We start from the raw sequence: 26,867 nt of genomic DNA, 5'->3' as shown, positions 1-26,867 counted from the left end.
CTCATTATTTGTTGCTGTTTTTACCAACAATTTAATTATTTTTATGGTTTAACTATTCCAGCCAATGAGATATCAAGCAACTTTTTGTTATGCAATGCTACATGACTTTTCTGCTAATAACAGCTTATATTTTTAGGAGTTTTGGGACTTAATGAATATTTATCCAAGCAGTTGTCGCTCTTATTGTCAAAATTGAACCGACGCTAAAAAGGTTCGTTAGTTGTCTTGTTGATAGTGTTTGGTAGTATATAAGGTGGTGTCCCTTTCGGTTTCGGTTACTCATACTCTTCCGTCGTTGGTATGTTGGTTGATGGTATGTCTTTATAAAGATTTGATTTCTCAATTCCGTACTCAGTTCTAACAACTTCAAAGTTTTGACAGTATACGGTAACCATTGAATATCTATTTGGCCAAAAACTGCTTTCTTCGTAAAACCGAGTGATTCTGAGGTAGGCAATCAAGTAACAGGTGTCGTTCTGTTGCTCATATCCAAGACTAACAACTGACATGATAGCATATTTATCGGGTCCAGCTCATTTCTTTAATACTCAGTGAATAAAATTTTGTTTGTTTGATATGCTGATTACAAGATGGCATTGGTAATTAAAGAATCTTCTTCTTCTTTATTGGCGTTAACACCGCTTATGCGGTTATAGCCGAGTTTACAACAACCCGCCAGTCGTTCTTCCTTTTCATTGTTTGGCACCAATTGGAGATTCCAAGTGCAGTAGCACTTATTGGCAAGAGTCATACAGCGATGGATTTCGAGACTCGATTCGAGATCTCGTTCCAAGAGACATGACAAGAGAAATGTCAGCATAGTCTATGTCAGAAATAATGCTATAATACTCATCTGAAAGTCTGCATTATTATAAGTTTTATATTTATTTCCGGTATAAGGCATTTGTTTCACGAGACACATGTCACCAGTCATTGAGTTCTAGGGGCTCAACTGGTATTAGCAAAAGCTGCAAGGTCTTACCAGAGACTTTAACCTGGTAGCACGGAGAGCAGTTAGCCCTTTGAGTTTACTCCAATCTGCTCATTGGCTTTGGCTCTTTGTAGAGATTCATAGTGGCTGTGGTTTAAACCTAAAAGCAGGCAGGGTTTAAAAATTCAGTCCAATGTGGAGTCGCATTGTAGCCGGGAGCCGGACCCAAAGTACGGCAGAGGTTTTAGGTCGGCCTCGTACCCGACCAAGGCGGCTAAGATGTCCCAATCCACCTGAACCAATTGGAACCAAAGTGTACGTGCAAATGCATTTATACTTGGAGGCGCCTGTCTGAAACTTCGTTTAATATCGAAAGGCTCGGAGAGGTCACTTTATAGGATCAATGATTTTGAAATTATTCAAATTACATTTGAAATTCTATCAGAAATGGTGCATTAACTTCAACAATTTTTTGTAGACAAAGTTATTAAGCTCCACTCCACTTAACTCAGCGAACCCCATACTTTTACGGTGGTGTTGGATATTCCAAAGCTTCTTTAAGAAATTCGTCCTCTCCCGAAATTATTTACTTCTCAAGAACTTAAGACATAAGTTGATTCCTTTTACTGGCTCTCAGAACAAATTGTCAAAATTAGGACTTTTTGGAGCCTCTTAGATTGACTTAATCTCTTAATAACCAATTCTTGAATTATGGTGCATTACTATAAATTCTAATACTTTTAAAATTTCGGCATGCATTCTCTCTGTCTTATGTTAAAATATAAAATTAACCTAATTCTCTCTTAATATTTAATGCTAATTTCCACCATATGGATAGGCAAGGTCACATACTCACGTTTGCAACTACAATTTTGTTTATATTCAAGTCATCGTGTCAATCTGTTGCCATTTTTTCTTTACTTGCTCAATTATGCCTACATGGCGATCGCTGTGGCACGCATCTGCTGTATGTATGATTGTACCTTTTAATATGTATGTATGTGCGTGCATGTTACTGCATATCTCAATGCAAAATTACATTTTCCATGTGAGAGCACATTAATTGTGAAACTGCCAAACATGAACATCGAACAGCTGAGGGAGTGTGTGTAAGGTATGAGCGTACACAGTGGAGCCCATTGAAGCACTTTGCGGTTAAGGAACGCTGTCATTTACTATTTAATTCTTTCTTTTTCATTTGCTCTGCACACACACATGCGCACATACTTAAATACATGCCATTAGCGGCAAGTAGTCTGTGCAGTCAGCAACAAAAACGTTAGGCATGTATATGTGTGTGTATGTGGCCTGAAACTAAAAGCGAAAAACCGCAAGTGTAATTTAGACTTTGTCAAATGTAACTAACTGCGTTTGCTGTGCCGCTCCTTCGCTCCATAGCCATATGCGCTCCAACTATGATATTTATAGCATACCGTAGGGCTGATGCAGTAACTGCCGTTACAGACTAAACAACCAACTGTTTGAATGTGTCGCTGCGTAGTTGTTGGTGCGCCTGGGTGACTGACTGCTTGACTGTCGGGCCGTCTAACTCGTTTCGAAATAGATCTTCTGCGCTCGGAGCACCTCGAAGCCTTTGTGTGTTGGCCTGGTTGACTAGTTGGTCTTAGTGGGTTTGTTTATGGTGCAAAATGTAATTAAATTAAATTATGAGACACACCGAAGTAGCGGAACTTGGGGCTGTGTGTGTGCGAACGCAGACAAATTAAGCAAAAATGTCTACCGCCATAAAATGTCATTTAACGAAGAATATACGAGTTATATACATACATACGTATACACCAATACCAATAAATAAATTATATTCACTTAAAGTGACTCGGTATGTCTGTGTGTCAGGATTGCTGCATTTAGCGCTTTAGAATTTTACTTTAAAAGGAAAGAATTTGCTTAAATAAGACTAATATTATATTACATAATCGAAATGTGAGGCCCAGTTATAGAACATATTTTTGGAATTCCTGACTATTTCATTTTTGAGAGACATTTCTTCCCTCTGCCCTAATACACAGGTGTTATATAGTAAACTAAATATATTTAACTCACGACTCTCTGCTTAGCAGTGCTGGACTCATTCGACTACGGTGGTAAAGTTCTTGATTGGAGTTGGATTTGAAAATGTATCCTTCTTTCCCAGTTTTGGTGTCAAAAACTGAAACAATGAATGAAAGTCAAAAGGGAGCATTCCAACTCAATGAACATCTTCCTTATATAAAGAGAATCGCAATGTACATTGTATTTTAATTCAATCAAAAAGCTGGTCGTACCAATGTTTGAGTCAACATCTTTCGTAAACGGTGTTCTTTATTTTCCATTACTGAGACTTGCATTTTATTTCATCGGGAAGGATTATACTTCTCAGCTGTTTACTATTATTATTATTTAGTAAGTTAGGAGGTCGGACTTTCCATATTGAAATGTGACCTCACGTGCAAATGTCTATATGATTGAATGATGCATGACATAATTTCATTGGTTTCTGAACTCATTTGCAGCAACGAAACTTGTTTTATAATATGAGCTGAAATTTTAGGCTCCAAAATACTTTGTATTAGCTGCCTTTTATCTGCCTTTTATCTGCCAAGCACTGGGGAGTAGCGATTCGAAACGAGCAGCACTTTTGGTGAAACCCTACGCTAACATGTCTTCCAACGTATGCGCAATTCGTACGGAAAAATTATTTCTTCCCGTTAAATAACGTTGCAGTAACGTTGTTTTCCATGAAGTACTATTATTGATTTGAAGTTTTAAATTTTAAAACTACAGTTAAAAAAAAGAAATTTGTATTTTAATTTGTCATATAAACTTTCTACAATAGTAAAATTGGTAAGAGATAAACTTGGAAAAACTTGGTAGCATTGCAAATAGCGGCTATACCACCACAGAGCTATCGACATATTACCTTTCATTTGAGTGGCATAAAGCATTCAGGGAAAGTATCTGAAGTTATCGAAATTTTACTTCAAGAGGGTCATCCATCCATCTCTGTAAATCACGATAACATTGAAAAGTTGAAACAAACAGTGCTTGAAGATCTCGTATTGGCAACAGACATAACAGGAAATCTCAACACAAAACGAAATTCCTTCACCGTATTCACCAAATTTGGTTCACTGCCACTTTTTTTCTGGTCTCGAAGCTGAAAACTATGCTTCGAGGAACGCGCCATCGGCCTATTGGCCCGATATATCAAAATCGTTATACAAGCTTATCGCCAATTTGAAATCAAACTTCACACTAACATAAAAAGATTGTACCAATCGAATAGTAAAATGTTGATTCAGTTTGAGTGCGTTTAATAGACCAGTCTGTGTCAAATTTGATCTTATGTGTATATATTTTTAGGCTAGTGAACTTCAATTAGTTAATCATTTGGAGTACTAAACTCAAGTGTTCTTTAACGAAATGTTGAATTTAAAAACTCGTAGAAAATAACAAAGATCTGCTTTTCGGTTCTTTAAACACATTCGGTCACCATATTTAAAACTATTTTCGTTATAAAATTTTAACCTCTTAAATAAACATACTCAAATTGCAAAAGTTGCTGAAAAATACAAGTTTAAAAGCCCACACACTTCAGAATTTTGCAAATTCCCACAGTTTAAAAGAATGTTTACGTTCGAACTGCGCACAAGTACTTCTCCCTAGTGTCAACAGCGTTTCAAGTTGAGAATAATTTTTGCAATTTTTCAAACTGTCGCAGAAAACAGTATTTTCCCTGGCCTCTTCGAGCCTTGACACTTGTGGCCAAAACGAGCATTTGCAGAAGCTGCGGTGAAATGTGTTCAGGCATGGTCATTGCTAAGTATTTACGTTATGTACAACTCACGAAATACTCATGTATGTGTTTGTAAGGGTGTGTGTATATGCAACCTTACAGAGTTGCTAACACAGGAGACACACGTTTATGCGTTTGTCGATAATTTTACAAGTTTGAAATGAGTCCCTTGTGCGCAATTAAAGTACACCACAATCAACAGCAACAATAAACATAGGTATAGGTATATAAACGTCTAAATGTTGTTAGCAACGCAAGTAACAAATAGCACAATCAAAATGTTGTAAACAACAACAGCAGTGATATTAAATGCGTATATACATACACACGCTAGCTGCGTTTAAAACCATCATGGACCCTTTGCCATTATGGCCGCTTATCTAAATCACGCTCTATTACAAACACACTCACCCCTGATGTTCCAAACAGCATAACGGTCCAACTTGCACCTTTAATATACTCTTCAAAGTCCAAATGCTTTACCACCTTACTTTCCCTACACTCCGTTAGATAATAATATTCAGTTTTCGTTTCCGTTCTTCGTACATTCATGGAACTCTGACACTTTCTGGAAATGTTTACAATTTGGAGCATTAGCTGACGCTTAGATAAATGCGCGTTGTGAGTCTCAAATATTTTGCCTTCATGCCTCAGATTTAAAGCGCAAAAGATGGAATCATGTGCCCCCAATTGCCATTCACATGTCCAACGCACGTCCATTAATAAGTTTCTGTCAACACCGGGCAGCGTACAGTCTTACATCGGTCCCGGTGAGCCCTCCAATGGCTCTTGTGACGACTGTGTATGGGTATGTGGCATCAAGCTTTAAATGCCACCTTCACTTTTCACAAAGCACATCATGTGTCCATCTCTATATCTGCCTGTGTGGCCTTCTAACGCGCTTATCATGTCTGATGAAGTTGTCGATTGAAATCAGTTGACATTTTTTGCGGCGCCTGCCCACAATTCGTTGCCTTAATGCCTTTCGCGCTTGTGGCGAATATCTTTTTTACACTCGTTGCTGGGCATTTTTTGCGGTCAGTGGTGGTAATGTAATGTCTGTTGTTGGCCAGATAATTATCACTTTGCCCCAAAAAGGTAAAATTGATTTGAATTGCTCAAAAACTGGGGTTTATTGATTTTAAATGGCGGACTTTAACATTTCAAGCATTAAGTCATTTTGTGGTGAAGTGCTCGAAATGGCAGGCGGATTAAAGATTTTTTGTTAATTTGTCCATTTATTGAAATGTTCAACATCAAACATCAACTAGTAGTTTATTTTGACTCAAATTTTGTAATACCTTATAATATCTTAAATTACCAATAAATAATTTTTTACTCAGAATTTGTAAGATTTTCTTCAGTTTTAAATTTTTTGGTGAGTGGTGACTATATTCTAAGGTTTTATATCTTTAACATAGTCAAATTAAATTGTTTTTAATTTTCCACTACACTCAAAGTCTACTATATACTACTTGTAAGCTCATATTAAATTACAGAATAACACAAACACTGCCAATAATTAGGTTTTATTTTGAAAACAATAAGCAACTATAGCTATCTTTGATTCAACAAATGGAAGAGATCAAACAAATTATAAAAACTTCTTTAAAAGACTAGAAACCTTTAGTAAAAAGTCTAAATGAAATACTAATACGAATCGAAGTTTGGAAAATTCCTTCCGGTCCTGGTAAAATTTTATATTAAAATATGGGAGCTGGGAATAGCATCGAAATGCTTTGTAATAAGTATATGGAAGCTAAGGGATTAATGGATTTTACTCACGTAAATACTTTACAAGAGTGCAATGCACCAAACGAGCATGCAGAGAAACCGCGATTCGAAGAAAGCAATATCAGAGAAGTTTCTGTAATGCATTTGTATATTACTTAGCAATAGCTTTTGTTTTTTTTAAACCATTTCTTTTCTTTTTCCTAGACTTATATATTTTTCTCCACCTTGATTCGATTGATGTGGTTTTCTTCGAAACCAATTGCTGTAAAGAAAAGGTCTTTTCATTTATTGCTATTTGCAGGCGCTCTCATAAATTCACTTATATAGGAGTACCATTATTTGCCAACCACATTACACGTGACGCACACTGGTTTAATTAATTCGCACCCAAAGCTCTTACTAAAATTTTAATATCTCAATTAATTTTGGGCCCAAATTTAAATACAAAGGTAACAGCTTGCTGAAAGCATTAAAATTATATGCGCATGTCACAAGTCATAGCTAGGATACCAACGGAGCAGCTTTTAAATGCCAAGTATTAAATTACATTTGCCAAATGTTGAAGAGGAGATTAAAGCGAAACCTGAGATTTATTGTATGCATATGCCTACCTCTATTTTAATATAAAAAATTATAAAATAAAATCTTACAAAAAATTTAATATCAGCGTTATGATAGCCTAGTCAATTTTCATGTGAAGGTTTCAAGTGGGCTGATGTAGTGGTTTTACTGAGCCAGGATTAGGCCGAAGAAGAAGAAGAAGAAGAATAATTAGGCCGGTAACACTGGCAGCTACGAAAGTAGGACTGCTTTATAGAATATCTTTCAATCAGATAATCAAATTCCCATACTGACTTTGAATTCAATAAGTTTTGAGCCCAATAAGTAATGGATTTTATCTGAAAATTTGCGTGTCAAATATCAAAGAGATCGTACTTCCGATGGCTGCGAAACGGCAGCAAATAAAATGTCATTATAAATCCCTTTATTTGTACTTAAACAAAAATTGATATATTAAAATATACATTTCATATATTCTGTACACTGATGCATATTTAATAAAGCAAGTTGATTTAGTTCTGGGTCAAACCACGTCAAGTGCTCCATGAAAATTTCGAAAAATCTCCCATTTTGAAAACTATCACTTCATTAGGAAAGGGACCAGACGCATACCTCGTGGTATAAATATTTCGTCAAAATTCTTTTTTTTTTTGTTAAAGTTATTTAAAGTATTAAACTCCCGACATTTGTGCCGCAAGAAAAGCATAAGCGCATTGCCCAACGATGGATGTGCCATACGTTTTAAGAGTGGTAGGGGGACAAAAAATTTAATATCTTTGGATCATACTTTTCGATTTTTTTAGCGTGAAGAACACTTAAAAAATTTCAATTGTTTATCAAAAAATTATGTAAAATATTATTATTTGAAGAAAAAGACCATGAAAAAATATTTATAATATAGCACGAATATTTTTCTTTGACTTCACAAAATTTCATCGATTTATCTGCAATAATTTATGAAAAAATAATTTTACAATTTTATCGTGCTCTAAATGCAACCTTCAATAACTTTAACAAAAAATAGAATTTTAACGAAATATTTATACCACGTGGTATGCGTCTTGTCGCCTTCCTAATGAACTGCTAATTTTCAAAATCGGAGATTTTTCAGAATTTTCATGGACCACTTGACGTGGTTTGACCCTTCTTCATCATTTAGGAAGAACACCTTCTATATGTATTATATATGTATATCTACAAATATCTAAAAAAGTATTGTTCTTGTAGTTAGCTTCATACCTAAAAGATACTAAATCAAATTAAAGAACAACATAACAACGCAAGTGAGGAAGGGTTAATTTCGGATGCGACCGAACATTTTATACTCTTACAACTTGCAAAAATCAAAGCCAGAGAAATACATATAGTTATCAAACATCAGCCAGAGGTTGGAAATCCAAGAAATTTTATACACATATAACTCATACACTTAACGACATATTCGGCACAAGGTTTGTTAGAATAACGAAAATCGTTATACGCAGTACTATATGGAAGTTTGGTTAATTCGTAGACGAAATTAACATATTTTCGGCATTAAACAATAGCATGGCCAATGTTATACGTGCGGTTAATTCTGCCAGGAGTTTGAGGGTCTTACATTAGGTATGTGGGAAATAGTCTTCACCCGAATTTTTATATTATTTTTGCATTACGTTGTATTATTTAAAAAGAAAAGATGCTCTCTGAAGGTGTCTTACATACTATCACCAATATAAGGTCAGAAGGAGTAAAATCAAGTATATGTACCGATTTTATCCATTTCATCAATTATTATTATAAAGTCGACCGAAATTTCGAAAATCTTTCTATTAAGAATATGAAGACTAGAACCAGTTGATTTATATCTTTCTGCACAAATGCTCTCAAAAGAATAGTGGTCTAAACTGGTCGAGGTAGTTATAAAAATTTCTTCATCAGCTGTTGAGATATGCGAAGAAAATTTAATAGATACGTGCGGCCAGATCGGACTATATCACATACATATATGTATATGAGGATGGGGTCATGTGTAGAAGTTCACGCAAGTGAGGAAAGTTCTCTGATCGCCATTCACTTGGGAGTGGCCAGAAACGATTCTTTTACATATGACTCAAGCAGCTCACGACTTCCGGTCTTTGACCAAGTATCCTCTGGGTAGCCTAAGAACATCCGTTCGAAGGTGAGCTAAAGTGAGAAGGCGAAACACCCCCTGAATAGGGTTGTGCGCTGGGTTTGGGACCCGCCACGTAAAAAGCTCACCCCAATGAAAAACCAACAGCAGCCTCGGATGAGAGACCCCCTTTTGATGACGACCATGGCAAACGAAAGAAAGACTACGAATTAAGGGCATGCACCTGGAATGTCCGGTCCCTTAATTGGGAAGGTGCCGCTGCCCAGCTGGTTGATGTCTTCGTAAAAACAAAGGCTGACATCACCGCCGTCCAAGAAATGCGATGGACGGGACAAGGACAGAGACGAGTAGGTCCTTGTGACATTTACTACAGTGGCCATATAAAGGAGCGCAAGTTTGGTGTGGGATTCGTGGTGGGAGAGAGACTCCGTCGCCGAGTACTATCATTCACTCCGGTGAATGAACGTCTAGCCACAATCCGCATCAAAGCGAGGTTCTTCAACATATCGCTGATCTGCGCCCACGCTCCGACGGATGAGAAGGACGATGTGACCAAAGATGCCTTTTATGAGTGCTTGGAACGCACTTATGAGAGATGCCCCCGCCACGATGTCAAAATCGTGCTTGGCGACTTCAACGCCAGGGTGGGCAAAGAAGGTATCTTTGGCACTACGGTCGGTAAATTCAGCCTCCACGAGGAAACATCCCCAAATGGGTTGAGGCTGATCGACTTTGCCGGGGCCCGAAATATGGTTATCTGTAGTACTAGATTCCAGCACAAGTTCGACGTCGAAAAGCTGCAATCACAACAGACTGACGAACGATTTTCTACTCGGCTTGCACTCCTGCTCTCTGAGAGCACTCATCAACAACTCGGTATAAGGGAACTGTGGGACGGCATTTCAAACTCCTTACGTACAGCTGCATCCGAAACCCTTGGTTTTCGGAAAGTGCAAAAGAACAACTGGTACGACGAGGAGTGCCGCGTCGCAGCGGAGAGAAAACAGGCTGCCTACCTCGCAACGTTACGATCGACCACAACACGTGCGGGATGGGATAGATACCGAGAATTGAAGAAGGAAGCGAGACGCATCTGCAGACAGAAAAAGAAAGAGGCCGAAATGCGTGAGTATGAAGAGCTTGATAAGCTGGCCGACAGGGGTAATGCTCGAAAATTCTACGAAAAAATGCGGCGGCTTACAGAAGGTTTCAAGACCGGAGCATACTCTTGTAGAACCCCCAAAGGTGATCTAGTCACTGATGCCCAGAGTATACTTAAAATATGGAACGCACAACACCAGGAGAAGGAGAACCCGATTCCCCAATCGATGACGATGGAGCAGACGTACCATTACCCGACCATGAAGAAGTTCGAATAGCAATTGCCCGCCTGAAGAACAACAAAGCGGCAGGGGCCGACGGATTGCCGGCCGAGCTATTCAAACACGGCGGCGAAGAACTGATAAGGAGCATGCATCAGCTTCTTTGTGAAATATGGTCGAACGAAAGCATGCCCAACGATTGGAACTTAAGTGTGCTATGCCCAATCCATGAAAAAGGAGACCCCACAATCTGCGCAAACTACCGTGGGACTAGCCTCCTCAACATCGCATATAAGGTTCTATCGAGCGTATTGTGTGAAAGATTAAAGCCCACTGTCAACAAACTGATTGGACCTTATCAGTGTGGCTTCAGACCTGGAAAATCAACATCCGACCAGATATTCACCATGCGCCAAATCGTGGAAAAGACCCGTGAAAGAAGAATCAACACACACCACCTCTTCGTCGATTTCAAAGCTGCTTTCGACAGCACGAAAAGGAGCTGCCTTTATGCCGCGATGTCTGAATTTGGTATCCCGCAAAACTAATACGGCTGTGTAAACTGACGTTGAGCAACACGAAAAGCTCCGTCAGGATCGGGAAGGACCTCTCCGAGCCGTTCGATACCAAACGAAGTTTCAGACAAGGCGACTCCCTATCGTGCGACTTCTTCAACCTGCTTCTGGAGAAAATAGTACGAGCTGCAGAACTAAACAGAGAAGGTACCATCTTCTATAAGAGTATACAGCTGCTGGCGTATGTCGACGCAATTGATATCATCGGCCTCAACACCCGCGCGGTTAGTTCTGCTTTCTCCAGGCTGGACAAGGAAGCACAGAAAATGGGTCTGGCAGTGAACGAGGGCAAAACGAAATATCTCCTGTCATCAAACAAACAGTCGTCGCACTCGCGACTTGGCTCTCACGTCACTGTTGACAGTCATAACTTTGAAGTCGTAGATAATTTCGTCTATCTTGGAACCAGCGTAAACACCACCAACAATGTCAGCCTAGAAATCCAACGCAGGATAACTCTTGCCAACAGGTGCTACTTCGGACTGAGTAGGCAATTGAAAAGTAAAGTCCTCTCTCGACGAACAAAAGCCAAACTCTATAAGTCGCTCATAATTCCCGTCCTGCTATATGGTGCAGAGGCTTGGACGTTGTCAACAACTGATGAGTCGACGTTGCGAGTTTTCGAGAGAAAAGTTCTGCGAAAGATTTATGGTCCTTTGCGCGTTGGCCACGGCGAATATCGCATTCGATGGAACGATGAGCTGTACGAGATATGCGACGACATTGACATAGTTCAGCGAATTAAAAGACAGCGGCTACGCTGGCTAGGTCATGTTGTCCGAATGGACGAAAACACTCCAGCTCTGAAAGTATTCGACGCTGTACCCGCCGGGGGAAGCAGAGGAAGAGGAAGGCCTCCACTCCGTTGGAAGGACCAAGTGGAGAAGGACCTGGCTACGCTTGGAATATCCAATTGGCGCCACGTAGCGAAAAGGAGAAACGACTGGCGCGCTGTTGTTAACTCGGCTATAATCGCGTAAGCGGTGTCTACGCCAATTAAGAAGAAGATATGTATATCTCCCATATAACCGCTTATTAAATTCTTTTTCCGGCACCCTGCCTTAAGTTAAAAAGATAAAAGCACGAAATTTCGCAGAACTGTTCTCCAGTACATATTTAAAATAACAGTGAAAATTAAGAAAATTGGCCAACTGTAGCACATTATATTCCTTACAATCCATTATGTTTATTATATCCTGAACAGGATATGTTAAATTTGCCACGAAGTTTGTAACACCCAGGAGGAAGCGTCGGAGACCCCATAAAGTATATATATAAATTATCAGTATGTTGAGCTGAGTCGATTTAGCCATGTCCATCTGTCTGTCTGTCCATCTGTCCGTCTGTCTGTATATACATTATACGAACTGGTACCTCAGTTTTTAAGATATCGTAATGAAATTTCGCAAACGTCATTTTCTCTTCAAGAAGCTGCTCATTTGTCGAAACTTCCGATATCGGATTACTATAACATATAGCTGCCATACAAACTGAACGACCGGAATCAAGTTCTTGTATGGAAAACTTTCACATTTCACAATGTATCTTCAAGAAAGTTAGCACAGGTTATTTTCTAAGATAATAATGTACTCTACGAAGAAATTGTTCAGATCGCTTAACTATAGCATACAGCTGCCATACAAACTGAATGATCGGAATCAAATGCTTGTATGGAAAACTTTCGCATTTGACGTGGTATCTTCACGAAATTTGATATGGATTACTGCTTAAGGTAATACAATAATATAATCTCCGAAAAAATTGTTCAGATCGGATTACTATAGCATATAGCTTCCATACAAAATGGACACATAGTTACTAAAAGAAATGCACCTAGTTAACGTTTTTCTTGTTTTTGCTGGAATATTCCTTCTAGTGTTAGGAGCTTGTGATTTTGCGGAAATGTTTTCTAATATGTATTTAACAGAGAAAGAGAAAATGAAAAAACAGACAACTTTAAGAGGCATGGACATTAAACTTATTGGAGGGCGGGGTCTCGTTTATGCAATTCGTTGTACAAAATTACAGCTTTTTATCTTATTGTGGAGTTTTGTTACGGCACTTTATGTGTATTCGATTAATGGCGTTTGGTGGGCGTGGCAATGGTCCGATTCCGCCCACCTGCAATACCAGCTACCTTCGTTTTTTTTTTTTGTTTGTTTTTTTATAGCAGGAGGAAGCATCGAAAGCCGGAGTGCGGGACTTTAATCCGCTAAACCTAACCTACTCCCAACTCAAGACTCTCCCACGGAACCACCAGATAAGGTATTACTTCATGGCTGTGACAAGACATTTTACGTCTCCTCTATAGCACAGACGGACTGACGCCTATTCTGCTGTATCTGTCTTAATATTGTCATGATGGAAGTTGCCGCGAACAGCTTTCCACTTCTCAGAGAACTGACACATAAGTGCAGTCCAACTTTCCACCTTTAAACTACCACCAAGTGCTGTTTCTAACTTTTCCCTTATGTTTAGAAACCGAGGACAATGGAAGAACACGTGCTCAGAGTCTTCTATTGACTCCGTACACATCAAACAATACGGACTGACGTCGTTTTGAAATTTATATAGATAGCCTCTGAAGCACCCATGCCCGCTTAATATTTGGGTCAGGTGGAAATCCAGGTCCCCATGTTTTCTACTTATCCACGTATGGATGTCAGGTATAAATCTGTGTGTCCACCGTCCTTTAGTTGAGGTTTGCCACCGTTGCTGCCACAAATTTGTGCTCTTCTTTCTCTCTTCTCTCTTTTGGATTTCTGTAATTGGCGCTGATAGCTCATATAATCTCGCGAGCTCGTCACCCTGGATGTCTATGGGCGGCATACCAGCTAGTACTTCAGATGCTTCGCTGGAAATAGTTCGGAAAGCACTTGTTACTCTTATTGCTGTGAGTCTGTGCACCGCATTTATTGGTTTGGCATACGCTTTTATGTTTAGCGCCTGTATCCATACTGGAGCTGCATATAGTATAACTGAGCTCATAGCTTTTGCGATTAGAAGTCGGCGGCTGGAGCGCACACAGCCTCTATTTGCCATCATTCTTGATAACGCGTTATAAATCCTATTTGCTTAATTTGCTATGTTTGCCAAGTGCTGCTTGAATTTCAGTTTGGAGTCCAATATTACCGCTAAATACTTCAACTGTGGTTGTGAAGTAATCATACACTCTCCTATAGTGAGAGTTATTTTTTCCTCAATTTTTCTGGTGCTTATGAGCAGTACCTCTGTTTTGTGCTCAGCCAGTTCCAAACTCTTGGAAGAAAACCATTGGCGTAGACCATTTATGCATTAACTACATTTATTTTCTAGGTCTTCAAGTTGTTTACCTACTGCTACCACTATAAGGTCGTCCGCGTATGCGATTAGCTTAACGTCTTTAGGCTGTGGAATTCTTAGCACCCCATCATAAACTAGATTCCATAAGAGAGGGCCTAAAACAGATCCTTGTGGTACTCCGCTTGTAATAGGGTAGCTCTTGTAGCCTTCGGTGGTGTCGTAGATCAGCCTTCTATTTTTAAAATAACTCATAATGATATTTATGAGGTACAGAGGGGCGCGTATTCCATATAAGGCTTCGAATATATTTTCCCATTTAGAAGAGTTGAATGCATTCTTCACATCCAGGGTGATCAGCGCACAATATTTTTTTGTACCACCTTTCCATCTTTTGCCACTTGCTGCTCTTTTCGCCGTGTCGACAACTTCTTTCAGTGCATCGATAGTAGACCTCTGTTTTCTGAAGCCGTATTGTCTTTCTGATATTCCGCCGGCCTCCTGGATTGCAATCTCCAAGCGGTTTCTTATTATGCTTTCGTACACTTTGCCCATTGTGTCGAGCATACACAGAGGTCGATACGAAGAAGGTTCATCTGGTGGTTTTTTGGTTTTGGGATTAAAACCAGGCGCTGGATTTTCCAGGGATCGGGAAACATCCCTTCTTTTATACATGCGTTGTACATTTTTGCGAAAAGAGTGGGCTTTGAGATTATGGCTACCTTTAGAGCTCTGTTTGGTATGCCATCGATACCAGGCGCTTTGTTGTTTTTGATTCTTTTAGCTATGGCCAATAGTTCTTCTTCCGTAACCAGTGGGGGTGATTCAGCAGATTCGTTTCGTCGCACAGCGCTAGTAATCGGGGCATGCGTCGGAAATAATGCCTCGACGACTTTCTTCAGCTACCTTCGGGTGTCAGAGAGCATGTGTACCAAGTTCCATCAAGATATCACAATTTTACTCAAATTATCGCTTGTCCTAACGAATGAACAGACAAACGGATCGGCAGACACTTTTATACTTTATAGCAACATGTTGCAAGAGTATGCAAAAGACGGAGCAGTAGGTGTCACAGAGGCCAAAGTTTCATTAAATTAAATTACAAAATAACAAAAAACTTTATTTAAACACCATTAAATGTTATTTACAAAAAATGCGCGCCTGAATATATGCTACATATTTATCAACTTAATGCATTTTCAATTGCCATTTTTATCTACGCGCTTTTTTGTGATCTATCGTTAAAGGAATTTATGCTCTTGCATATATAGAAAGAAATTATGTGCACACCATTAACGCTTGATTTCCACACATACATATGTATATTATATGTATGTGCGAGTAAAGGGAGTAATAACTTCATTACTTGTTTGTGGGGCGTCTTATAATCTTTGTAGCTGCTCATGTGCAAATATTTTCATTTATCACGAAATTCAAATATTTTTCACACTGACGCCATATTGTTTTCGCATTTCTTTTCGACGGCTAATATACATATATATATTTTATCAGCAAACATGGGTTGTTCGATGTTTTGTTGTTGCTGAAACTCGAAGTATAAATATTAAAAGTATATTGCCATAAATCCCTATAAATGCGGGCTACATTGTGGCTTATCGCTTTAAGCGCCTCAAATTATGCTTTAATATTTGTGTACACACCTCCGATTCGGCGTGCTCTTTCTAGCTGTGCTAAATCACCATTTTATGCATCCCTGAAGTATGCATCACTTTTTATTATTTTCGAATGCTTCACTTTTTCATCTCGTTGCATATCAAAATGGCATACTCAACGGTAAATAAATGTGTGTAAGTGTATGCGTGTGTTCAAACACGAAATTCTATTAAAACTGCTGATGGCATGTTTTACACCTCAGCGATTTATGCATATATGCTGGCGCAGACCAACACACACACGCACACATGCATTACACATCGTGCGGGTGGTTGTGTGTGTTGCCGGCGAACTGAGTATTGCTGACATGCTGGCGCGCACTTTACCCAGTCAAGCAGCAAAAAAGTATGCAATACAATCAATTTGTTATCCCCCAACAACGTTCGAACGGCGTTATGCTGTTGCTGTTGCTGTAGAGCGTTTGCGCTTTGCGTTATTCCCTTTACGAATATATTTATTCATGTAATACATACTTAAATTTATGCTCGTGTTTGTAGTTGTAAGCGTGTACATAAGTAAGTGATTGCTTCGCAAGTAATTTTGCTTGTTTTCCCTTTGGCACACACACCTATTCCATCTTCTTTTACCTATCCATTCTGCATCTTGAACTTCGCCAACGCCGCCGTTGCACGTTCAATCAATTCGCTTAACGAAAATAAACACACGCACACAAATGTACCTACATGAATTGGAATACACATTCGTGTATTTGCATTTATGTGTGTGGGTGTGAGTCAGCGCTGTAATTTCCCTGAGCTCTCTTCAGGCGCGCACTTTCTTGCTTCGCGCGTGGTTGCGGTGCTACGGAAAAGAAGAAACGCACGAAGCGCTGCCAATCAACCGGCCGTGATAGGGCTCCTACGCCAACCGGAAGCAATGTCGGCAGCAAAAGAACAAAAAAAATATGGAGAAATTCGCATAAGTGTATAAGCGCATAAAAAATCGTCGAAAAGAAATAAAATTAACAGACCAGTCGCACCTTCATCTCGTATTTATGGTTTGCTCCATCAATCAATTAATCGATATAAAATTTGGTTAATAAAAGTCGACTGTAATGCCGGAAGCCACTGTGTTGAATAAGTATAGGAATTGTTGCCATAGACTTAAATTAGCTTTGTACAGTATTTTTAAAGTATGTTGCCCATCAGGTGGGGATGATGTCAATACATATTATGGTGGTTGGCTGTGGATTTGCCAGAAAAAAATAGATAAGTTGTTCTGAAGCAAATCTGGCTACGCTTCTCAAATATCTGTTCTTTCTTTTCAATGTTTTCTAAGTTGTAATGGATCCTGTAAGCTTTGTGACGTCTCCGATTGGTTTTGAGATTTTTCTGTAAGAGTTATTCGCAAATATATCCTAAGATAGACTTTAAGATGCATTTATGACGAGAAAATCACATGGTCTTAATATAAATGTATGTTTTTAGAAGGTTTTACTTATATTGAATTTAGATCATTGCTTCTGATTTGTCAATTCAATATATTTATTCCAATCTGATCCAAACTCTTTACAACTTAAAAAATAAAAGTTGATGGAAAAGCACTAAGAGCTTGACCACATTTTATATAATTTCTGAGGAAAGTGAGGTAAATCTGTCTTATAGTTCTTGGATGCTGGCAAGAAGCTGAAATATCATGAAATATGTTACTTGTAAACTGTTATCTATGGATAATGTAAGATAACAATCATTAGACTAACGTGGAGAAAACATATATCAAATGCAAATTTACATTGGCTTTTAAATATAAACACTAAACTAAGCCTAAAGAACCCAGTGATTTTACATAATGCGGCCATAAATATTGATATAATACAACGGTTCTAATCAAAATTGCTTAGAACAATCACATGTTCACCATGGTACAAGCGTAATAAAAATATCCATAAAGACCTTGGTATTTCTATGGTAAAGAAAGGAGTACAAGATAGCAGAATTAAATATACTATATATCTAAACTCCTAGATAACCCAAACCCATTGGCTAATGCTTTGGTACATTCCTGAAAAGATACGCCTGCGTACTAAGGACAACGTGTCACCAAAACTTGCTTGAGCTTGTCTAGTTTAATACTATTAGATTTAAGATTTTATATATAACTTATTGTTAGGATTTTAAAACAGAAGGCAGATCCAATAAATAAATAAAAATTGAAAAAAAATATATTTAAATTTGTTAGATTAAATTCAAAACATTTGAGATATTTCGCGATCCTCCTTAATTTCTGAACCGTTCTCCAACTCTACTTAGCACGTGTACGAAGCATCATCCAAACTTAAAAAAAAATATTTTAAAAACGACATTTGAGTTCATTAGCCCATTGTAAACTTTTCTGTCTTATATAAAATGTAAAAGAATTGTTTGAAATTTAATTTGTGTCTTGAGCATCTAAAAGACTAGAATCTTTCTGGTCCTTAGACTTCCTCTTGCTCATATCGCCGAGGTTTTGAATAAGTATCAATATACCAACTAAGCTACGGAGGATTATTGATTCAACAACAGATTTTAATACTTTTGCTGTTTTTCGTTTTTGTTATTTTCTCTTTTTAAGGTATTCCAATTCCAGAAAAAAAATCTCAAAGGTTTGAATGATTTGGAAGCTTTCCTACAGGAGCTTTTACACCCAAAAATTAGATTCACGTTTAAAACTTTTCAACTGACACACCTTCTTATTACTACAAGAATTTTGTCACTCACACACCAAGCGTTTCTAATATTTTTTAATTCCAACTTAATACCAAGTCGTTTCAATCTCAATCAGCACGTCGCTGCACAATCATTAGCACAGCTTTACACATGGATTCAAGTCGCAATTTTATAGCCTAAATGAAAATTGTCACGTACACCGCTCGCCTTGCAACAACATAACATTGACTTAACACCCAATCAAAATATTTCCTTATTTTGGCGTCTATATGTACCGTTCGTCATTGAAGCAACAAAATCTTTGTATTTGGCTCTAATGGCCACCACATACAAATTATGCGAGCTACTTTCAATATGATTGTTTGTGCAACGTGTATTTATATTTGACACACAGAGAACTCTTGCGCAAATCCGCAAATATTACTTTACTAAATTAAGCTCAGGAACGATTATCCTTTTATCCTTGACAACGACGTGAGCGAAAATAACTAATTTTGCCAAAATATATGTTTATCCACGTATGTATGCACAATATTTGTGGGATATTTATGAGAGCTTGTGCGCGCGCGCCTCTCTGTGCAACACTTAAGGCGCTTTACTGGCGTTCATCTGTGGTATATATAGCCACTGTCTCTTCAGACATTCATTCAATTTCACTCGTTTATCTAAGCGCCATCAGCTGCGTCCCTCTGCTTCAATCCAGGCAGACAGCTATTTTGGCCGCTTATCCACTCAAATCACCTTACTACAAACACATACATTTGTCGTTGCCGTTTGCTGCGAGAATTTATCACCTCATTTTTCATTTTCGCACATTTTAACTAATTTGTACAACCGCTTGTGCAGCGCCACATCCGGCTGCTGCCACCAAGTCCACTCGAAGATCACAACCACACTACCACCACTGCACAAGTACTCAAGTACTCAAGTACATATATCAAAGGCACGAATCAACTTTGTGTGCCACTAATTTGGGCACTCTTATGCGAGCAAAGGAAAGCGCTTACATAATGCCCAGAAGCTTCGCCTTTTCTATTAAGAAAATATTCACCAAATTATAGTGAAAATGTTATCAACGGCTTAACTGTATTCCCTGACGCGCGCCTCAATTTATTCGTGCTCTGCTTGACATACGAGTACAAACACAAATGCACATTCATATATATGTATGAGAGTGTGTTTGCATGCTTTTCGCAATAATATATCCAAAATTTCTCTGGGCGAAGCAGCCACACCCGCACACTTTGCACACACACATTAATACACAATCTGACCGCTTGTCCGTCTCCACGCAAGCAATCAACTCAAGCAACACTAAACTTTGATTTCAATGACCGTAAATCGCACTTCATTTCTGATTCCTTTTCATTTCGCCCAACTGCAGTGCTCGCCAAAAGTTTTCGCACACCGCTTTCGTACTGGCACTGGTGTCACTCTGTGGGGCCAAAGTATGAACAAACCACTCACATAGATTCACGTGTATTAGAGCAGCTGATGGTGGCGGTAAGTGGGTGCGGTTTCCTGTTCATAAATTTCCAATTTTTCCTTATGAAATAAACACTCACAGCGTCTCGCCGAGTCAAGTTCTTCGACAAACATTTGCGCCCACTTTTTGGCGCACGAAATCAAAATTCAAGCAACTCTGCTCACTACGAGTATTTCGGAGCCACTTCAGACCCTCTTGCCTTGCCTCTCAGCTATATTACAAATGTGTGTCTGAGTGCGGAGGTTTCTGTGGTATTTAAGCCATTTACAAACATTTTCTTATCTTTGCCATTTCCTACATTTTCAGTTGTGGTTTGCCCTTTTGTAGAGTTGTATGAGTTTGCTCGCGTATTTATTTTAGTGTTTTATTTGGCTTTGTGTAATTTTTAGTTGCAATCTCTGGCCAATCGGTTAGCTAAAGAGCTTTAGCTTTATAATTTTATTTCCGTTTCCGGTTGCTAAAGTAGAAAAGCTTTCCAGCCGTCTTTTAGTAAACATAGTTTTATTTGCTTGCTGGAGCAGTTTGCTTATTCGCGAGTGGCTCATTTAAAACGCAATCGAAATCGTCGTGCTAAGCTGCAAAAAATCTATATTAAACCAAAAAATTGTTTCATGGAAAACCTAACAAAACTTGATCTCGGATTGTTTGGCTCCTTTTGGATTAAAAATTTAGATCTAATATGTCCTTGACGGATCATGATATGCTAGTGCATGTACTTAGCTGAAAGAACTACAAGTTTATTACGACGAGCTCGCATGGAAAAACTTTTATCTAGCGGCGTTATAATAAACAATTGATGCGAGACTTGGTAGACATCTAGTCGGTATCAAATTAAGCAAAAGTTAAGAATTTCACTATAGTAATCATTGTAAAGCATGCATGTGACGTAATAGCTACAAAGCGACAGTCTCGGGAGTTTAAATGTCAGGTTGGTGTGTTTGTTATGTATTCGTTTTGATTTCTATGTCATAGAGCTTTCACCTTATAAGAATTTCCCTTAAAAAACTATAACTTATTTAGTGGTTTCATTACCCCCATAAATTACTTTATCCCTAAAACCAATTTTTGGCAAAGATTAAATATGACAACAGGAGCTTTGATTTTTGTGTACGCAATTCTCTCCTTATGAGAATCTATATTTGGGATGTAACTTTAATAATACCTGAACTTTAAATGATATTTTCCTACATTTTATATAGTTTGAGTTATGTGTGTTTTGCTTTTCTGTAAATAATCACTAACGAGCTAAATATATGAAAGCTCTATCCATTTATTTACTGAAATGCTGTAATAAAACTTATCAAAACTATTTCAGCTAAGCAAGTGTGATTTAGGATATGAAACTTGTGTTTATTTGTGCTATATGTATATGTCTAAGTATGTGTGCAGTTCGAAAAGACAGCCAGTAAGATCTTCAAGCCACATCTACAACCATAACTGTGTACGCTTAACCACATAAGAGAGTTGTTCACCATAAAACTGTCCATTCACTTAACCGAAATCATTCAGTTTGAGCAAACGTCGTCCTTCGCTGGTCGGGCGTTGGCTGGGCGCAGTTGCAATACTGATAATCGTTTGGAGCTATAGAAGCAAACGTCTGGGCTTCCAACTATCCATGTATTCATTTATCTACTAGCATTGCGGGATATACATATATTTGGTGTGTATGTGTGCAAGTGAGTGCGTCTTAGCCTTTGAAGTGGTTGTCTCGACGTTGATTCTTAACTGCTGCTTACTTCAAGAACCATATTAGATTATCTTGTGGTTCGCTCTTTGTTGTTGCCAACTCAAATCTCTCTTACATGCTGGTCTTCTGCTTCCTCTTCATCTTATTTGACAAATGTAATGCGTTGTGCGTCCTTGCACACAATATTTTTCAATTTTTACAACCGACCATTCAACTTAGACATGATTGCTATTATTTTATTTTTGATTTTATCTCCGCTGGATCCTTGCTATGGCAACTGATGGATATGTGTGTGGTGCACTTCGTAAATTTGGAAAATGAAAATTATATCATTGCGCATGTGAAATATTAGCTCGCTCTTCCGGATCTAGTTGGATGTATATGTATGTATAATGCATATATTATTGCTTTTCGATTGAACGACCAGAATTTTGGTTGGAAAATATTCTATTGACTGCAATGGCATCATTACGAAATTACTAGATGATTACAAGCATATTTACCCGACATATATACATATTACATAGGTACATAGACAGATAAATAAATATGTATGTATGTCAATGTATATGTCCTAAATTACTTTTCGAATACAAAGAAATGTAAGAAATACAAAAATTTCTGTTGCATCGAATAATGCACTAGAACTCGACATTTATCGGCCAGTTTTTGTGTCATCTATATGCTATATTCTTTCGACTTGAACAATGGTATGGTGATTGTTCCGTTATTTTGGACAATAATCCATGCAAAGTCTCATGAATATGGTTCGTTAAATAAAAAGGACTTCATACTGATCGGCCAGCTATATAGTGGCCCGAAAACGGCTGTTCCGAAAAATCGGTAGCTTCTTGACGAAAAAATTACATGTGTAACATTTCAGAATAATATCTTAAAAACTTGTTCACGTATATACAAACATGCTCGATGATCATGTATTTATATATATTTTTTGTTTGAGGGTCGGCACCCTTTCCTTCAGAATGTTTCATACTTCTTGTCAAACTTATTACAGTGTTCAGGTTATAATAAAATAGATCCTCCGCGTGAGCTTTTTAATCTAAATAATGATTGGTAAGCAAGAGCATTTGTGTACAAAATAAAAAATCCAATTAAAATATCTTAAGCCAAAATACAAAGCTTAATTGGAATTGAAAATAGAATTTGCAAAGGTTCAAAAAATTTATTTCGTTCATTGTAAGCAGCACAAAAGTACAATTATTGACCTACTTGTATGATTTTCATCTCGTTAAAATATAAATCCAATAATAAAGTTGGTATGTGTATGTACATATGTAGATTGATGTGTTAGACCATTTGTGGACTTTGTTGGCACGATTGGTATTGACGATTTAGTAAGAGGAATGAATAAGAAGTCGGTACATTTTACAAGGACGTTTGGAGTGTAAATATTATTGTTTATATTTTCAAATTAAAATGTATGCTTTTAGGGGAGGCAAGAGTGAAGACTATGCGGAAGTGATTAGAGCAGTGTTCTTTTCATGAAGATTAGTTTGTTGTACTAAAAAGTGCTTTGATCAAGATTGTTCAGAAATCTCAATGTGATTTGAAAAATCTTGGGCAGATAAGGTGTTTTGTCCAAATTTTTATTTATAGAATAAACGCACATGGCACATATTCATAAATTTGGTTCAATATTGCAAAGAAATTTTTAGGTTTAGGTACACTATAATATTTTTCAAGCTGAATACATACCCATTACACCTTTTCGAGGAAATGATCGATGGTACACTCGACAGAGGTGCAACCAGATCCCTTGCGTGACTCTCCGAGATCGATTTTCACTGGAAAATACTCTGTTGAACTTATATTGGATTTAGGTTATTCCTTTTTTCCACTAATACTACTTGACAATAAGCTAAAAAAAATATAAAATGTTAGTCTGCATTTGATTAAGAATCAATATTCATAGAAAAGAAGACCCTGCCACTAAAAGAAAGAAAAATATTGAGTTCTTTGGAAACAATCCGAATTACATTGTGACACAAATTGTTAATCAAAGCAAAATATTTAATTATATTAATTATGAATTTTTATTTTGTCGCCTTTAAAGAAATGCCCACCTGATGTAATATACTTATGCCAACGATTTTTCCAGTCCTCGAAAAACTTTTCATAAGTACTTTTTAGAATAGAATTCAGCCCTTTCATCGAATTTTGCTTTATCTCCTCGAACGGCTGATCGATGATATTTATTGCATTTTTGGCTTTAAATTATGCAATCTCTTTAACGATGACGATTTTCAAACACCTTATTCTTCACTTTTTTGGTATTTTCATGATTTGAAGAGATTGAAGGTCGTTCAGAACGAAGCGTGTCGTCCTCGATCTCTCGACCGTCCTTGAAGGCTTTGCATCATTCATAGGCTTGTGTTATTGAATAAGCTGAATTACCATAAGCCTTTTCCAACATTCACATCGATTTCGCAACCGAAATTTGGTTAGAAAGAGACAATTTGAGAGAAATTCTTTGTTCGATATTTTTATCCATTATAAAAATCGCAATCGCTTAAGCAGCTGCTGTAAACAAACTGGTTGACAGATCATATTTAGAATTGTAATTAAGGACAGTCCTATCAACTTAGCAAATTATTTTTTGTTGAAATATCATTTACCCGCATAATTTTATTACAATTTCCGAGTGCTTTTTCTCACGATGCAGATTAGCATCTAAATCATAAGGAGGTAAATGGTGGAACATAACATGACATGAAACGGGACAGTAAATGATATATTCAGCATATCCTAGATGATCAATAGACCGCATGGTATCAACTAGTATCAGTACCATAGTCATAAGTTACTATTATGCATGGCAACCGACTAATTGGCAACTGAGTAGCTCGTCGCCATTTTAGATGTACTGGGTAGTCTTTTCGTATTTCGAATCAAACTTCAATCTATTTTTTTATATTTAAAATGAACTTTAATGAACCAAATATGTACCATTTCGGTCGACCACTTTTTACCATTTTTCCGCTAGAGACATTATTCCATCAGTGTAAAACTTTTCTCCATCGCTCTTGGAGCCAACTTTACTCCATTAAGGGAGTTCTATATTGACCGGAACAAATGATAGTCCGATGGTGCAAGGTCAGGGCTATATGGTGGATGCATCAAAACTTCCCAGCCAAGCTCTCCCAGTTTTTGCCGAGTCATCAATGATGTGTGTGGTCTAGCGTTGTTCTGATGGAAGACGAAGCCCTTTCTGTTGATCAGTTCTGGCCGTTTTTTTTTTCTATTGCTTGCTTCTCATCAGTTGTTGGCAGTTAAATGTAGAATCAATCGTTCGATCAGGCTTGATCAGCTCATAGTGGATGATACCTTTCCAATTCCATCAAACACTCAGCACAACCTTTTAAGGCGTCAAGCCTGGCTTTGCGACCATTTGTTGAGCTTAACTACGCTTGAACCATGACCTTTTTCGAACATTATTGTCGTATTTCATCCACTTTTGGTCTACCATTCGTGTTACCATTCGTTTCAAAAATGGTTCGATTTCATTTCGTTTCAGCAAAGAATCGCAGATGTTAATTCGGTCCATTAAATTTTTCACAGACAATTCATGTGGTACCCAAGCATCGAGCTTCCTTTTTAAGCCAGCCGTTTTTAAATGGCTCAAAAGCATTTGATGATGAATGATGAGTTCCGGTCTTGATCAAGCTTTTCTATAATTTCATTGACTTTTTGAACGATAGGTCGACCACAGCGAGGTGCATCGTTCACATCGCAATTTCCAGAACGGGAGCGAGAGAGCCATTCTTGTGCTACACGAACTGATACAGTGTCGCCTTCGTAAACTTCACAAATTTCTTCCCTTTTTATACAAAAATTTCAAAATATAACGAATTTCTTCATTATTTTTACATAGTATTTTTGAGCAGCTGTAACTTTTTTTCAACTTTCCCGAATTTAATTTTTTTTGGTTAAATGAAGCTTAAAATCTGACTATATGGTATGACAGAATACGACTTTTTCGACTACCCAATATAATGGTTTTTACATAATTCCTGGTTGTAGCTTCAATATATAAAAATGACAAAATCAGGCTAGTTGCTTGAGGATAGCTGAACATACAGTACTATTCGTTTTAGGGTAATGGATAAATTTCAAGCAATTGCGAGCATATTTAAATAAGAAATCGTCGTAGCAACGAACATGCAAAATAATTTAATTTTACTAAAGAAAATTCAGCGTTGCTATCTGTATTTTCTAGAACAGTGCCATCAGTAGCAATATATGATGCTGTAGTAGTCTTACATGATAGGGCTGAAAATGGAATGTTACTAAGGCACAAAATATGAAAGGAAAAATTATAAATAATAATTTTTAATTGCGATGATGCTATATCTATCGAAAAAAATTTATATTTGTGTTAAACAAAATTTCTTCAAAATTACATCAGAATCTTAGTTTGGAATATAAATTCACTAGTAAATATTTTTTTTATGGAAAACTCAAAACTTTTTCCTACTCTTTAAAGGATAGTACTCGACATAAGCGCTGTTTTATGTTAAATTATTATAGTAAAAAATTAGCTCTGAAATTGCAATCGAATTATGCGAAATTTACTAACTTTATACCCATGCAGCTGTGATTTTAGGTTTTTGAAATTTTATCCAAATTAATGAAATTTAAATAATCTTACAAATCTGGCAAAATATTGGTTTGCAACACAACTACATAGATTATCCCTGTAGAAGTATATAATTCGTAACACTTAGTCAACTGTATGTGTATTGTATTGGCCCGAGATGCTCTTTTGAATTTATGACTAACGGCATTTTACGCAATCACTTCGTTCAACGGGACACATTGATACAAAAGACGCAGGAAACGGAAAAAATACACAAACGAATCAAAAGAAAATAAAATAACATTAGCGACAGTTGCTCGCCAGAAGCAACAAGAAACAAGTTTACAAACTTCTGTTGCTCTTTGGCAACAATTCCGCTTCCTTCGCATGTCGCATACATACATACTCGTACATCCTCACCGATGTCGGTCCGCGCTGCCAGCTTTATCTGGCCATTTGAGTTGTAT

General features: G+C 37.6%; 1 protein-coding gene across 10 annotated transcripts in view; it reads left to right on the top strand.

The window, feature by feature from the left end:
* The window catches only part of LOC126762269 (hemicentin-1), a 545,135-nt gene that overhangs the window by 436,149 nt on the left and 82,119 nt on the right, over window positions 1–26,867 (top strand). The gene's annotated exons all lie outside the window — the stretch shown is intronic.

The sequence above is a fragment of the Bactrocera neohumeralis genome, chromosome 6 (assembly GCF_024586455.1).
Source record: "Bactrocera neohumeralis isolate Rockhampton chromosome 6, APGP_CSIRO_Bneo_wtdbg2-racon-allhic-juicebox.fasta_v2, whole genome shotgun sequence".
Lineage (NCBI taxonomy): Eukaryota > Metazoa > Arthropoda > Insecta > Diptera > Tephritidae > Bactrocera > Bactrocera neohumeralis.
The sequence above is the reverse complement of the archived record's forward strand: the minus strand, read 5'-3'. Positions and strand labels throughout refer to the sequence as shown.